We start from the raw sequence: 14,450 nt of genomic DNA on the forward strand, positions 1-14,450 counted from the left end.
AACTACTTTGAATTTCAGTGTTCTCAAAATAAAATTATAGTGCTGTTTCTTGACAGAAGTCCTCCATTCTCTAGAGGTATTACCAATAGCATGCTTCACTTGTTATACTTTAGAAATATGAAACCTAAGTCAGTGTAATAAAAATAATAATGACTACTATGTAGTGCACACTTTCTATATACCAGGCACTGTGCCAAGTGCTTTGCATGCATTAATTCATTTGTTACTATTATATCTATTATACAGTTACTATTATAATCTTCATTTTATAAGTGAAGGACTAGAGGCTTGGAGGGTAAATATGAGGATAAAATGTATGTAATTTTTCTTCAGATTGTATCTATATATAGACAACCATCTTCATAATACAAGAGAAGATAACGATTATTTAATATATATATAATAACTAACAGAGAGTTAGTAAATAATTTTAGGTTGTTGATATATAATATAATATCTGACCTGGAATTATAAGAGGATTACCAAAATATGACTATTTTAGACTATGCAATTAATTGGAAATAGCTCATATCTTTATTTTTATCTATAGCTGAATTAGAGTGATACAAGCATGCTAGGTATTTTGCTTATGTTGCAATTATTAAATAATTCTTAAATGTTTTTCTGGGCTCTTTTTCTAATCTTTCAAAGGAAAGAAAATTGATCCCAGTGACTTTCAGAATATTCCTGGGAGTATGTCGGTTAAACTCACAGATAAGGAAATGTTCAGCTGATGAATTTCCCTTCAAGGGACCTTTGTTTGAGGCTTATGTGTGAAAATTTCCAGATCTATGCCATCATACTAATGTTTCATAAAATATGTTGAGGAAAACATTAGCTCATATAACTGTAATGAAAGATAAAACTGTTTTGTGATTGAATTTTTGGTATATTTATAGCAGCAAACCATTCACTTACAAGTTCTTCCATCAGTATTAAACAATTTCGAATGGTATACCAGAATTACCTACAGGCCTAAAGTCTAAGTATAAAAAAAAGGGAAACAAGTCTGAGAGGTACAGAGGAAGAAAGTAGGGAAGTAGTCATAAAGACAAAAAATATTAGAGGAATGGGTATGTGTGTGTAGCAAATTCAAATTTGACATACTGCAAACTGAGATACGCAGTAAATGTGGTGTGTTCATTTTTTCTAACCTCATTTCTCTGTCAGTCCCCCATCCTATTCTGGCTGTGGGTAGGATGTTGAAAGGTGAGAGGGTACAGCTTAAATTGACCGGTAATCCAGTTTCTTCTGGTTTAAGCAAAAAATCAATGTCTTTTGGCTGACCCAGCTCATTTTGGGAAATTATCAGTTTTCAAGTCTTTCCCTTACTTCCCCTCAGAAAGGCACCCCAGTATAAGGGAAAGCTTGAATGTCTTCCTGGTGGTAGAAGAGGGCAGCCAGACTTTGTCTTATTGTCTGGGTTCCTGATACTCTTTAGCAATGTCTCATATTTCATGGGTTTCCATGGATCCTGTTTGACCTCTCCTGCAGAATTCTACTGCTTGAAAAATTCACGATCTGTTTTCTCTGCAAAGTCAAGATTCTGTGATCCTTCCTTCCCTAACTTGGCTCAGCCTTGGCACTCACTGGTGATGAGGGCCTTTGAGTCTCAGTTAAGTGTTTTGTCTGTACCCAGACTGGGCTGTTTACCCCAATAGCTTGCGTTAGGAATCATCTTGCCCTTTGACTTGATATCCCATGGCAAACCCCACTGGCCTTCATCTCTGATATACCTTTCACATTCCTCACTGGAAGTACATGGAAGTATCTGAATTTCTCACATATCACACAAAAACCAAAGGAGACCAAGGGATGGCATATTTTCAGCCCTTTGTCTGCCTACATACACCATGCCACAATATCTATCCTTCATGACAATGGAATGCTAATGCCTGAGCACTTAGTGAGGTGGTAACTTCACAAAGTTCCAAATAGAAAGTGTGACCCAGGTCTTTGTTGCTTTTTTCTTTTTTCTTTTTTTTTTTTTTTAATTTATTTATTATTATTATACTTTAAGTTGTAGGGTACATGTGCATAATGTGCAGGTTTGTTACATATGTATACTTGTGCCATGTTGCTGTGCTGCACCCATCAACTCGTCATTTACATCAGGTATAACTCCCAATGCAATCCCTCCCCCCTCCCCCCTCCCCATGATAGGCCCCGGTGTGTGATGTTCCCCTTCCTGAGTCCGAGTGATCTCATTGTTCAGTTCCCACCTATGAGTGAGAACATGCGGTGTTTGGTTTTCTGTTCTTGCGATAGTTTGCTAAGAATGATGGATTCCAGCTGCATCCAAGTCCCTACAAAGGACTCAAACTCATCCTTTTTTATGGCTGCATAGTATTCCATGGTGTATATGTGCCACATTTTCTTAATCCAATCTGTCACTGATGGACATTTGGGTTGATTCCAAGTCTTTGCTATTGTGAATAGTGCTGCAATAAACATACGTGTGCATGTGTCTTTATAGCAGCATAATTTATAATCCTTTGGGTATATACCCAGTAATGGGATGGCTGGGTCATATGGTACATCTAGTTCTAGATCCTTGAGGAATCGCCATACTGTTTTCCATAACGGTTGAACTAGTTTACAATCCCACCAACAGTGTAAAAGTGTTCCTATTTCTCCACATCCTCTCCAGCACATGTTGTTTCCTGACTTTTTAATGATTGCCATTCTAACTGGTGTGAGATGGTATCTCATTGTGGTTTTGATTTGCATTTCTCTGATGGCCAGTGATGATGAGCATTTTTGCATGTGTCTGTTGGCTGTATGAATGTCTTCTTTTGAGAACTGTCTGTTCATGTCCTTTGCCCACTTTTTGATGGGGTTGTTTGTTTTTTTCTTGTAAATTTGTTTGAGTTCTTTGTAGGTTCTGGATATTAGCCCTTTGTCAGATGAGTAGATTGCAAAAATTTTTTCCCATTCTGTAGGTTGCCTGTTCACTCTGATGGTAGTGTCTTTTGCTGTGCAGAAGCTCTTTAGTTTAATGAGATCCCATTTGTCAATTTTGGCTTTTGCTGCCGTTGCTTTTGGTGTTTTAGACATGAAATCTTTGCCCATGCCTATGTCCTGAATGGTACTACCTAGGTTTTCCTCTAGGATTTTTATGGTATTAGGTCTAACATTTAAGTCTCTAATCCATCTTGAATTAATTTTCGTATAAGGAGTAAGGAAAGGATCCCGTTTCAGCTTTCTACTTATGGCTAGCCAATTTTCCCAGCACCATTTATTAAATAGGGAATCCTTGCCCCATTTCTTGTTTCTCTCAGGTTTGTCAAAGATCAAATGGCTGTAGATGTGTGGTATTATTTCTGAGGACTCTGTTCTGTTCCATTGGTCTATATCTCTGTTTTGGTACCAGTACCATGCTGTTTTGGTTACTGTAGCCTTGTAGTATAGTTTGAAGTCAGGTAGCGTGATGCCTCCAGCTTTGTTCTTTTGACTTAGGATTGTCTTGGAGATGTGGGCTCTTTTTTGGTTCCATATGAACTTTAAAGCAGTTTTTTCCAATTCTGTGAAGAAACTCATTGGTAGCTTGATGGGGATGGCATTGAATCTATAAATAACCTTGGGCAGTATGGCCATTTTCACGATATTGATTCTTCCTATCCATGAGCATGGTATGTTCTTCCATTTGTTTGTGTCCTCTTTGATTTCACTGAGCAGTGGTTTGTAGTTCTCCTTGAAGAGTTCCTTTACATCCCTTGTAAGTTGGATTCCTAGGTATTTTATTCTCTTTGAAGCAATTGTGAATGGAAGTTCATTCCTGATTTGGCTCTCTGTTTGTCTGTTACTGGTGTATAAGAATGCTTGTGATTTTTGCACATTAATTTTGTATCCTGAGACTTTGCTGAAGTTGCTTATCAGCTTAAGGAGATTTTGGGCTGAGACAATGGGGTTTTCCAAATATACAATCATGTCATCTGCAAACAGGGACAATTTGACTTCTTCTTTTCCTAACTGAATACCCTTGATTTCTTTCTCTTGCCTGATTGCCCTAGCCAGAACTTCCAACACTATGTTGAATAGGAGTGGTGAGAGAGGGCATCCCTGTCTTGTGCCAGTTTTCAAAGGGAATTTTTCCAGTTTTTGCCCATTCAGTATGATATTGGCTGTGGGTTTGTCATAAATAGCTCTTATTATTTTGAGGTACGTTCCATCAATACCGAATTTATTGAGCGTTTTTAGCATGAAGGGCTGTTGAATTTTGTCAAAAGCCTTTTCTGCATCAATTGAGATAATCATGTGGTTCTTGTCTTTGGTTCTGTTTATATGCTGGATTATGTTTATTGATTTGCGAATGTTGAACCAGCCTTGCATCCCAGGGATGAAGCCCACTTGATCATGGTGGATAAGCTTTTTGATGTGTTGCTGAATCCGGTTTGCCAGTATTTTATTGAGGATTTTTGCATCGATGTTCATCAGGGATATTGGTCTAAAATTCTCTTTTTTTGTTGTGTCTCTGCCAGGCTTTGGTATCAGGATGATGTTGGCCTCATAAAATGAGTTAGGGAGGATTCCCTCTTTTTCTATTGATTGGAATAGTTTCAGAAGGAATGGTACCAACTCCTCCTTGCACCTCTGGTAGAATTCAGCTGTGAATCCATCTGGTCCTGGACTTTTTTTGGTTGGTAGGCTATTAATTGTTGCCTCAATTTCAGAGCCTGCTATTGGTCTATTCAGGGATTCAACTTCTTCCTGGTTTAGTCTTGGAAGAGTGTAAGTGTCCAGGAAATTATCCATTTCTTCTAGATTTTCCAGTTTATTTGCATAGAGGTGTTTATAGTATTCTCTGATGGTAGTTTGTATTTCTGTGGGGTCGGTGGTGATATCCCCTTGATCATTTTTAATTGCGTCGATTTGATTCTTCTCTCTTTTCTTCTTATTAGTCTGGCTAGTGGTCTGTCAATTTTGTTGATCTTTTCAAAAAACCAACTCCTGGATTCATTGATTTTTTGGAGGGTTTTTTGTGTCTCTATCTCCTTCAGTTCTGCTCTGATCTTAGTTATTTCTTGCCTTCTGCTAGCTTTCGAATGTGTTTGCTCTTGCTTCTCTAGTTCTTTTAATTGCGATGTTAGAGTGTCAATTTTACATCTTTCCTGCTTTCTCTTGTGGGCATTTAGTGCTATAAATTTCCCTCTACACACTGCTTTAAATGTGTCCCAGAGATTCTGGTATGTTGTATCTTTGTTCTCATTGGTTTCAAAGAACATCTTTATTTCTGCCTTCATTTCGTTATGTACCCAGTAGTCATTCAGGAGCAGGTTGTTCAGTTTCCATGTAGTTGAGCGGTTTTGAGTGAGTTTCTTAGTCCTGAGTTCTAGTTTGATTGCACTGTGGTCTGAGAGACAGTTTGTTATAATTTCTGTTCTTGTACATTTGCTGAGGAGTGCTTTACTTCCAATTACGTGGTCAATTTTGGAGTAAGTACGATGTGGTGCTGAGAAGAATGTATATTCTGTTGATTTGGGGTGGAGAGTTCTATAGATGTCTATTAGGTCTGCTTGCTGCAGAGATGAGTTCAATTCCTGGATATCCTTGTTAACTTTCTGTCTCGTTGATCTGTCTAATGTTGACAGTGGAGTGTTGAAGTCTCCCATTATTATTGTATGGGAGTCTAAGTCTCTTTGTAAGTCTCTAAGGACTTGCTTTATGAATCTGGGTGCTCCTGTATTGGGTGCATATATATTTAGGATAGTTAGCTCTTCCTGTTGAATTGATCCCTTTACCATTATGTAATGGCCTTCTTTGTCTCTTTTGATCTTTGATGGTTTAAAGTCTGTTTTATCAGAGACTAGTATTGCAACCCCTGCTTTTTTTTGTTCTCCATTTGCTTGGTAAATCCTCCTCCATCCCTTTATTTTGAGCCTATGTATGTCTCTGCGTGTGAGATGGGTCTCCTGAATACAGCAGACTGATGGGTCTTGACTCTTTATCCAGTTTGCCAGTCTGTGTCTTTTAATTGGAGCATTTAGTCCATTTACATTTAAGGTTAATATTGTTATGTGTGAACTTGATCCTGCCATTATGATATTAACTGGTTATTTTGCTCATTAGTTGATGCAGTTTCTTCCTAGCCTCAATGGTCTTTACATTTTGGCATGTTTTTGCAATGGCTGGTACCGGTTGTTCCTTTCCATGTTTAGTGCTTCCTTCAGGGTCTCTTGTAAGGCAGGCCTAGTGGTGACAAAATCTCTAAGCATTTGCTTATCTGTAAAGGATTTTATTTCTCCTTCACTTATGAAACTTAGTTTGGCTGGATATGAAATTCTGGGTTTAAAATTCTTTTCTTTAAGAATGTTGAATATTGGCCCCCACTCTCTTCTGGCTTGTAGAGTTTCTGCTGAGAGATCTGCTGTTAGTCTGATGGGCTTCCCTTTGTGGGTAACCCGACCTTTCTCTCTGGCTGCCCTTAAGATTTTTTCCTTCATTTCAACTTTGGTGAATCTGGCAATTATGTGTCTTGGAGTTGCTCTTCTCGAGGAGTATCTTTGTGGCGTTCTCTGTATTTCCTGGATTTGAATGTTGGCCTGCCCTACTAGGTTGGGGAAGTTCTCCTGGATGATATCCTGAAGAGTGTTTTCCAACTTGGTTCCATTTTCCCCCTCACTTTCAGGTACCCCAATCAGACGTAGATTTGGTCTTTTTACATAATCCCATACTTCTTGCAGGCTTTGTTCATTTCTTTTTCTTCTTTTTTCTTTTGGTTTCTCTTCTCGCTTCATTTCATTCATTTGATCCTCAATCGCTGATACTCTTTCTTCCAGTTGATCGAGTCGGTTACTGAAGCTTGTGCATTTGTCACGTATTTCTCGTGTCATGGTTTTCATCTCTTTCATTTCGTTTAGGACCTTCTCTGCATTAATTACTCTAGCCATCAATTCTTCCACTTTTTTTTCAAGATTTTTAGTTTCTTTGCGCTGGGTACGTAATTCCTCCTTTAGCTCTGAGAAATTTGATGGACTGAAGCCTTCTTCTCTCATCTCGTCATAGTCATTCTCCGTCCAGCTTTGATCCGTTGCTGGCGATGAGCTGCGCTCCTTTGCCGGGGGAGATGCGCTCTTATTTTTTGAATTTCCAGCTTTTCTGCCCTGCTTTTTCCCCATCTTTGTGGTTTTATCTGCCTCTGGTCTTTGATGATGGTGATGTACTGATGGGGTTTTGGTGTAGGTGTCCTTCCTGTTTGATAGTTTTCCTTCTAACAGTCAGGACCCTCAGCTGTAGGTCTGTTGGAGATTGCTTGAGGTCCACTCCAGACCCTGTTTGCCTGGGTATCAGCAGCAGAGGCTGCAGAAGATAGAATATTTCTGAACAGCAAGTGTACCTGTCTGATTCTTGCTTTGGAAGCTTCCTCTCAGGGGTGTACTCCTCCCTGTGAGGTGTGGGGTGTCAGACTGCCCCTAGTGGGGGATGTCTCCCAGTTAGGCTACTCAGGGGTCAGGGACCCGCTTGAGCAGGGAGTCTGTCCCTTCTCAGATCTCAACCTCCGTGTTGGGAGATCCACTGCTCTCTTCAAAGCTGTCAGACAGAGTCGTTTGCGTCTGTGCAGAGGTGTCTGTGTGTCTTAGTTTACTGTGCCCTGTCCCCAGCGGTGGAGTCTACAGAGACAGGCAGGTTTCCTTGAGCTGCTGTGAGCTCCACCCAGTTCGAGCTTCCCAGCAGCTTTGTTTACCTACTTAAGCCTCAGCAATGGCGGGCGCCCCTCCCCCAGCCTCGCTGCTGCCTTGCCGGTAGATCACAGACTGCTGCGCTAGCAACCAGGGAGGCTCCGTGGGTGTGGGACCCTCCCGGCCAGGTGTGGGATATGATCTCCTGGTGTGCCTGTTTCCTAAAGCGCAGTATTGGGGTGGGAGTTACCCGATTTTCCAGGTGTTGTGTGTCTCAGTTCCCCTGGCTAGGAAAAGGGACTCCCTTCCCCCTTGCGCTTCCCAGGTGAGGCAATGCCTCGCCCTGCTTCAGCTCTCGCTGGTCGGGCTGCAGCAGCTGACCAGCTCCGATCGTCCGGCACTCCCCAGTGAGATGAACCCAGTACCTCAGTTGAAAATGCAGAAATCACCGGTCTTCTGTGTCGCTCGCGCTGGGAGTTGGAGACTGGAGCTGCTCCTATTCGGCCATCTTGCTCCGCCCCCCCTGTTGCTTTTTTCATACCCCATCCTCATCCCACCGGCATATCTGGAGTTTTTCTTCTATCTTATCTCCTCTTAGAGAGGGGAGTTCTGGTGGAGATGGAAGGTGGGCAGTAGGCTGCAAGAACACTTAAACCTCTCTGTAAATGGAGATAAATAGATAAAAGAGAAATAGATGAAAGGTGATAAGTAGTTAGATAGGTAGATAGACAGATGATAGCTAGATAAAAATATATTACTGTAACTATTTCTCTTCCCAGTTGCACTTTCTTAAACCATATAGTGGATTTTTTCTTTTCTCTTCTTATCAAGTAGAGGGTAGAAAGAGGGAGGAAAAGAGTTTCCCTTATGTAATTTTTGGCCTCTCAGTCCTCTAGTTTACAGTAACACTAAGTGTTAGACCTTGAAGTTCTGCTTTGTAAAAGTAGCCTTTAAACATTAAAAACAAGTTTTTTCTTTTGAAGTAGTGTAAATTCTATGACTGATTTGGGAAAGGTTGCTTGAAAGAAAGGAAATGTGAGAAAGAAAAGTACATTGATATAATTTAAAGTGTTATACCTGTACACATATTCAGCATGACAGGGTGTCACTAACAATTGCTTCAAGAGTGACAAGATTTTGGTCTCGCTTCCATATTTTAATGAAGATATTTCTTTTCTTTCTTTCTTTTTTTTTGTTTTTTATGTTTTTCGTTTGTTTGTTTAGAGACAAGGTCTTGCTATGTTGCCCATGCTGGTCTTGAACTGCTGGGCCCAAGATATCCTCCTTGGCCTCCCAAAGTGCTGGGATTACAGGTGTGAACCACCACGGCCAGCCAGTGAAGATATTCCTTTTTTTTTTCCTTCATCGTCCTCATCAGATATTCCTAATTTTTAAGGCAAATCAGAAAAGTGCTCCTTTATGAAACTTAAACTATTTTATGAATTTTATTTCTCTTCTCTGTGAGTTGTATTTTGCCTTTTTTTTTTTTAAACTTTTCTATTTAGGCTGTCAATCAGTGATCTGTTCTCCACTATAGTTTCATCTCTAAGAATGTTATAGATCTTAGTTATTTCTTGCCTTCTGCTAGCTTTTGAATGTGTTTGCTCTTGCTTCTCTCATTCTTTTAATTGTGATGCTAGGGTGTCAATTTTAGATCTTTCCTGCTTTCTGTTGTGGGCATTTAGTGCTACAAATTTCCCTCTACACACTGCTTTAAATGTGTCCCAGAGATTCTGGTATGTTGTATCTTTGTTCTCATTGATTTCAAAGAACATCTTTATTTCTGCTTTCATTTTGTTATGTACTCAGTAGTCATTCAGGAGCAGTTGTTCAGTTTCCATGTAGTTGAGCGGTTTTCATTGAGTTTCTTAGTCCTGAGTTCTAGTTTGATTGCACTGTGGTCTGAGAGACAGTTTGTTATAATTTCTGTTCTTTTACATTTGCTGAGGAGTCCTTTACTCCCAACTATGGTCAATTTTGGAATAAGTGATATGTGGTGCTGTGAAGAATGTATATTCTGTTGATTTGGGGTGGAGAGTTATCTAGATGTCTACTAGGTCCACTTGGTGCAGAGTTGAGTTCAATTCCTGGATATCCTTGACTTTCTGTCTCGTTGATCTGTCTAATGTTGACAGTGGGGTGTTAAAGTCTCCCATTATTATTGTATGGGAGTCTAAGTCTCTTTATAAGTCTCTAAGGACTTGCTTTATGAATCTGGGTGCTCCTGTATCGGGTGCATATATATTTAGGATAGTTAGCTCTTCCTGATGAATTGATCCCTTTACCATTATGTAATGGCCTTCTTTGTCTCTTTTGATCTTTGATGGTTTAAAGTCTGTTTTATCAGAGACTAGGATTGCAACCCCTGCTTTTTTTTCATTTTCCATTTGCTTGGTAGATCTTCCTCCATCCCTTTATTTTGAGCCTATGTGTGTCTCTGCATGTGAGATGGGTCTCCTGAATACAGCAAACTGATGGGTCTTGACTCTTTATCCAATTTGACAGTCTGTGTCTTTTAATTGGACCATTTAGTCCATTTACATTTAAGGTTAATATTGTTATATGTGAACTTGATCCTGTCATTATGATATTAGTTGGTTATTTTGCTTGCTAGTTGATGTGGTTTCTTCCTAGCATTGATGGACTTTACATTTGACATGTTTTTGCAATGGCTGGTACCTGTTAAACTAAAGAGCTTCTGCACAGCAAAAGAAACTACCATCAGAGTGGACAGGCAAGCTACAGAATGAGAGAAAATTTTTGCAATCTACTCATCTGACAAAGGGCTAATATCCAGAACCTATAAAGAACTCAATCATATTTACAAGAAAAAAGCAAACAACCCCATCAAAAAGTGGGCAAAGGATATGAACAGACACTTCTCAAAAGAAGACATTCATACAGCCAACAGACACATGAAAAAATGCTCATCGTCACTCACCATCAGAGAAATGCAAATCAAACCACAATGAGATACCATCTCACACCAGTTAGAATGACAATCATTAAAAAATCAGGAAACAACAGGTGCTGGAGAGGATGTGGAGAAATAGGAACACTGTTACACTGTTGGTGGGACTGTAAACTAGTTCAACCATTGTGGAAAACAGTGTGGCGATTCCTCAAGGATCCAGAACGAGAAATACCATTTGACCCAGCCATCCCATTACTGGGGATATACCCAAAGAATTATAAGTCATGCTGCTATAAAGACACATGCACATGTATGTTTATTGCGGCACTATTCACAATAGCAAAGACTTGGAATCAACCCAAATGTCCATCAGTGACAGACTGAATTAAGAAAATGTGGCACATATACACCATGGAATACTATGCAACCATAAAAAAGGATGAGTTCTTGTCCTTTGTTAGGGACATGGATGCAGCCGGAAACCATCATTCTCAGCAAACTATCGCAAGAACAGTAAACCAAATACCGCATGTTCTCACTCATAGGTGGGAATTGAACAATGTGATCACTTGGACACAGGAAGGGGAACATCACACACTGGGTCCTATTGTGTGGAGGGGGGAGGGGGGAGGGATAGTATTAGGAGATATACCTAATGTAAATGACAAGTTAATGGGTGCAGCACACCAACATGGCACATGTATACATATGTAACAAACCTGCACTTTGTGCACATGTACCCTAGAACTTAAAGTATATATATATAAAAAAAGAATGTTATGGAAATGGAAATGGAATAATGGAATGTGAAGATTTATGAAGCCATCTTAGGTGCATTTTACCTGTTTCTTGGATTCCGTGAAGCTAGTGCAGAACTTACAGGTTAAGGAGACATTGTGCCATAACCACATTGTTTTGGTTGGTGGAAATAATGGTTTAAGATTCCAGATTGTAGTGATATATTGTCTTCACCATCCTTCTGATCTTCATAACTGAGAGTGCTTATCTATCCTGTCATCCTGGCTGCCCACCCAATCACAGGACCAGCAGCTGTTTCTTACTTCTTACCATGTGATGTACCTCTTGCTTATGCCCAACTGCTACTGACTGGCCCCTGTCTTGTTTCTTCTTCCAGGCTTCTTCTGGTCTGAATTTGTACCTTGGTTCCCTTTTTTCGGTATCCCAGTCTATAGGGAAATAGTTCTAAAGTCAAGTATTTACTTCCTGCTTCCAGATGTCCCTGTGTACTCCTCGTCTCAAGCCTTCCTGGTGTTTAAGCTCTGATGATCGCCAAAGTGTTCCATTCCAGTTCTTCCAGCTGAGCCCCAGCCAGCCTGTAGGTGTTGCTCTGGCCTTTTGTGGTTCTGCGATTGCCAGTTTTTATTATGAATTCCAGCAGGGCTGGTGTACCTGTTGCCCATCTGCTTCCAGTGTGAAGGCTAATAAGGGGAGATGCTACTTGTGGAGTCCACATGTGTGCACTTTCTGCATAAAAGAATTGTCCCCTGGGACCCTGCCAAGTCCTGGTATGCTGATAACATGGCAGCCTGCCACCACAATGGATTGATTTTCTCCTCCCACCATCACTGTCACCAAATAGCTTCATCTCCATATTAGCTGTAGGATTTAAAGCCTACATGTGCCACCTGGGATGCCCTCTTCCCTTTTCTCTCTTTGTAAATATTATCTGTCCTGAAAGATGTGATACCTTTATCCTGTGTTTCTATTTCTGCATATACTGAGTATACCCTGCCTGCCTGGTTTCTGCAATTGTTTTCTTTTAAGATGTCTTGCCACTATCATAGATACCTTACAATAGACTTCACAGATCATGTGTTATGCAGTCTCGCTGGTGCTGTTGCTTATGCTGGTGACTGACCCCAGGAGAAAAGCCTGATGTGGTGGATTATCCTTCTGTTGGGTCTTCCTACTGGAATGTGGTGGACTGTTACTGACCATCTCTACGCTTGTCTCCTATTTTCCCGAGTGCAGACCTTTGAGAAATAAGAAGAGGGAGCTTCAGCCTTTATTCTGAAGTTTCAAACTACTTCCAGATCCTTAATTTTTTGCATTCAGGAGAATCCAGGAATCAAGGTTAAGTAATTATAACATGCCAGAACACATCAAGCAGACTTGAATTGAGAAGAGATGGGAAAAGGGAAAGACTGATCATTCTGTCACTCCTCTACCTTCCCAAAACTTCCATCTCCATTATTTGTGGACTCATAGTGGTTGCAAACAATTAGGGTTTGGGAATTATCAGTTTAAGAGTGTATATGTATGCACCTGCTCACAGATCCACACCCATTAGATTGGATTCCTGGAACAGGTGCATGAGAGGCCAGGTGAAAAGTCAAAAAAAGGCCAAACTCTAGCATTATGGAAATAAGTTCAGTGTCAAAAGGTATGAATTACTGGTCGATTTCAAACTTGGGGGAAAGGCTATGAAACATTTGTATTGACTTAGCTGTAGCATAGGAGAGCATGGTCTGAAATCTATTGTTACTACTATGAATGACATTACTCATTATTAGTAAAGAACTATTACCATTGTAGGAAATCTAAGAATGTCTTTTGTATTAAGAAAATGTGGCACATATACACCATGGAATACTATGCAGCCATCAAAAAGAATGAGTTTGTGTCCTTTGTAGGGACATGGATGCAGCTGGAAACCATCATTCTTAGCAAACTATCACAAGAACAGAAAACCAAACACCGCATGTTCTCACTCATAGGTGGGAACTGAACAATGAGATCACTTGGACTCAGGAAGGGGAACATCACACACCGGGGCCTATCATGGGGAGGGGGGAGGCGGGAGGGATTGCATTGGGAGTTATACCTGATGTAAATGGCGAGTTGATGGGTGCAGCACACCAACATGGCACAAGTATACATATGTAACAAACCTGCACGTTATGCACATGTACCCTACAACTTAAAGTATAATAATAATAAATAAATTTTTTTTTTTTTTTTTGAGACGGAGTCTCGCTCTGTCGCCCAGCCTGGAGTGCAGTGGCCGGATCTCGGCTCACTGCAAGCTCCGCCTCCCGGGTTTACGCCATTCTCCTGCCTCAGCCTCCCGAGTAGCTGGGACTACAGACGCTCGCCACCTCGCCCGGCTATTTTTTTGTATTTTTTTACTAGAGACGGGGTTTCACCGGGTTAGCCAGGATGGTCTCGATCTCCTGACCTCGTGATCCGCCCGTCTCGGCCTCCCAAAGTGCTGGGATTACAGGCTTGAGCCACCGCGCCCGGCCAATAATAAATAAATTTTAAAAAAAAAAGAAAATAAGATATGGGAAGAAAAAAAAAAGAATGTCTTTTGTGATGTACACTGTTTGAGCATTACCCTTCATCCCAAAGAAAGACATGAATCATCACAATGATGAATATATATTCGGTTATATCCCTTTGCTAAATGTTTGTCTTCTCAACTAAATATTAGTCTTTTACAACAAGTTTTTTCTAAGTAATGACCATAAATAGGTGATCAGATATATTTCACAGTAAAGACATAAACTAAGTCTGAGAAGATGTATCAGAATGAAATCTTACCTGATTTGAAAGATTTCAATGGTAAGATGGGTGATTAATTAACAAATCACTCTCAATTTACCTCTTTGTCGTCATAGTTCCTAATCACTTGATAAGGAATCCTGCTACTTTCCAATATATGGATCTAACATAATTTATGTTATTTTTTATCTTGGCAGAATGTCTTTTTTGGTTTATTTATATTGATCATATTTATACACATTTTGATACACTTTCCTAGAGAAGAGACTGAGTTTATTTTTAAAGGTTAATTGTGAAATGCAAGAGAATTGCCATTCAGTGATTGTGGTTAGAGTGGACAATGAGTCTAGTTTGGGTTAAAAAGGTAAATGAGCCTACCTTTGGCTCAGAAG

This window comes from Macaca fascicularis, chromosome 16, assembly GCF_037993035.2.
Source record: "Macaca fascicularis isolate 582-1 chromosome 16, T2T-MFA8v1.1".
In the NCBI taxonomy this organism is placed as follows: domain Eukaryota; kingdom Metazoa; phylum Chordata; class Mammalia; order Primates; family Cercopithecidae; genus Macaca; species Macaca fascicularis.